At 35.0% G+C, this 2463-nt stretch overlaps 1 protein-coding gene across 1 annotated transcript in view; it reads right to left on the reverse strand.

Annotated features, from left to right (window-relative positions):
* The window catches only part of LOC105622957 (AT-rich interactive domain-containing protein 2), a 115533-nt gene that overhangs the window by 42491 nt on the left and 70579 nt on the right, over nt 1-2463 (reverse strand). The window lies entirely within an intron of this gene.

Below are 2463 nucleotides of genomic sequence, written 5' to 3' on the forward strand. Positions count from 1 at the left end.
ATAACTTACTTCTCTCTCTCTCTCTCTCTCTCTCTCTCTCTCTCTCAAAATTCTGTTTTTTTATATATAATTATTCGAAGTTAATGTCAAAATCTGTGACACAGTTATTAACGCGGATCATTTTAATTTGTTAATTAAAAGAAACTAAACTTCAAGAAAGAGAGAGAAACAAAATTATACAATTAGTATAAAAAAGAATAAATACAAAGTTCATTTTTAATAACAATTCAAACTTGCAGATGTAACCTAGAATATAATTGAGTAAAGCCTATAAATCCACCGTCAGCTTCGGAAGGATATAATTGAATGTGTTCAATAGATCTACAATCAGCTCCAAAGGATTAAAGAACGCTTAGGGCCGGAATGCAACGGGTACAGTGTACCTGGACGATCACCTTGTAGAGGCGTAACCATCAACGCCCGGTAACCATCAACGAATCTTTAAAAATAATCGTACATTGATTTTCATGTTGACTTAGCCGTAATGTAGGATTTATTTGGATTTAATAAAGATTAGTATGGAACTTCTGGATAGAAAAGGATGGTGGCGAGTATAAGGCAAGTCTCTGAAATGACTCTGAGAATGAATTAACTATTAAAAGAATTTCAAAAATCAGAAGATGATCCGAACAAAAACAAGATATTCATCGATTACTTCTTGTTTCTAAACAGCTCGAGATATATTAAATAATGCACAACAAACTGCGATACTATACGGATCGGAAGATTATGTCACAAAAAATAAATCGGAAAAATATAGTTTTCTAGCGCAAAAACCATCTGGATCAACTACATAGTTTTAAAAGATAAACAGGTTGCGGCTGAGATTTCTCTCGATTCATTGGAACTGATTGGCATCTCCAAAGAATCGGTTGACTTGCGACGGTATCAACACATAGCGCGGAATTCTAATTCTAGAGATTGTATAACTCAGAACAATAGCTAATAATGATGGCTGATGAAAAGAAACTTTTCAAGACGACCGATAGACAGACAGATCAATCGATCTACCGATCGATCGACTGACAGATCAATCGACCTACCGATCGCCGGCCGTTGAAAGTGCGACGAACTCACGCGAATAGAGTAAACGCAAGAGCGTGAGAGAAAAAGAGGGGAGAGGGAGTCATGAGGCATTGAGGGAGAGGAGAAGAGAGGATATTGAGTCGTGGGTGGGCAAAAGAAAGTGGGGATAGATGTAGCGGATCCATTCATACAACCAACGTACAGCGCAGAAGGTACAGACGGTGGAGAACAACCCAGAGCTTGATTGGCCGTTGGCTGGTGCAGACTACTGGACACTGCTCCGACTGCTACCGCAGCATATTGCTACTACTGCTACACGCCGCGTATGTGACGGCGACTATTAGCGCAAAATAGCAGCCGGCCGGAGAATTATCATATTTCTTTCTCTCTAAATCTGAATCAGTGGACAGTTCCTAATTACCCAGTAGCATATTTAGCACTGATAATCAGTCAAAGTTCAATTAAAAAAGGAAGAATGTTTAAGTATTATATAACTAAAATACTGACATTTGCATGTTAATTTCAATTTTTCAATATCGTTGAATCCAATTCATTGAATTTAAGCACTACAACAAGATTAGTTAGATCATATAATAAAGATTAGCTAGGTTAGGGATCTCATATTTAATTCACTGATTATCAGTGGCATACTTGGCAGTGATTATCCATTGATTCAGATTTAGAAAGTTTGAAAAAGTGATCACTTGTTTGATAATTCTAGATCGAACAAATAATGCAGATCGAACAAAAGACACCGATCTTGATTGAATAAAAATGTGTCTTGTTTCTGTCGCTCAGATACAATCGAAAAGAACAGTGATTGCTTAATCCGGCTTAATCTGATGACACAAAAGTAATACACTCTTTATCATATGATACGAAATACAAAAAGCGATAATGATAAACATTAATATATTCTGATGCAGGAATATCAGGACAAGGAAATATCTTAAGCATATTCAAATATAGAGTAAAGAATTTGGGCTATCGGAGTTTTAAAAGTCGTTCTTTGCCCTTTTATTAGCTTAAACGTTTGTAAAATGATGAAAGTGATGTTATGTCATCGGAAAATACATATTAAGAATTTCGAGTTAAAATTAATAAGGACAAGTCTACAAGAAAATATTTATTACAAACCATTTAATCCTTTCACTGCGACATATATTGTAGTTATCGCTGTACATGAACGTTACGAATATATACTTTATTACAAATAAAGTCTACGATATTCTCTCAGTCTATTCTTATTATAAAACCGTTTTAAGCAAAGTCTTAAAAAACTTTTTAACTCTGTGAAATTGGCACCTCATTTTTCAAAAAAATGAAATTTTGGTCACAGTTCCGAATGCACCTCGAAGAGTTCTGGAGTTCCAGAATTAAATCTCAAAATTAAGAATAGTTTCGGCGAAATTAATTAAAAAAAAAATAAAATTAGGG

Source organism: Atta cephalotes (genome assembly GCF_000143395.1).
Source record: "Atta cephalotes unplaced genomic scaffold scaffold00051, whole genome shotgun sequence".
In the NCBI taxonomy this organism is placed as follows: domain Eukaryota; kingdom Metazoa; phylum Arthropoda; class Insecta; order Hymenoptera; family Formicidae; genus Atta; species Atta cephalotes.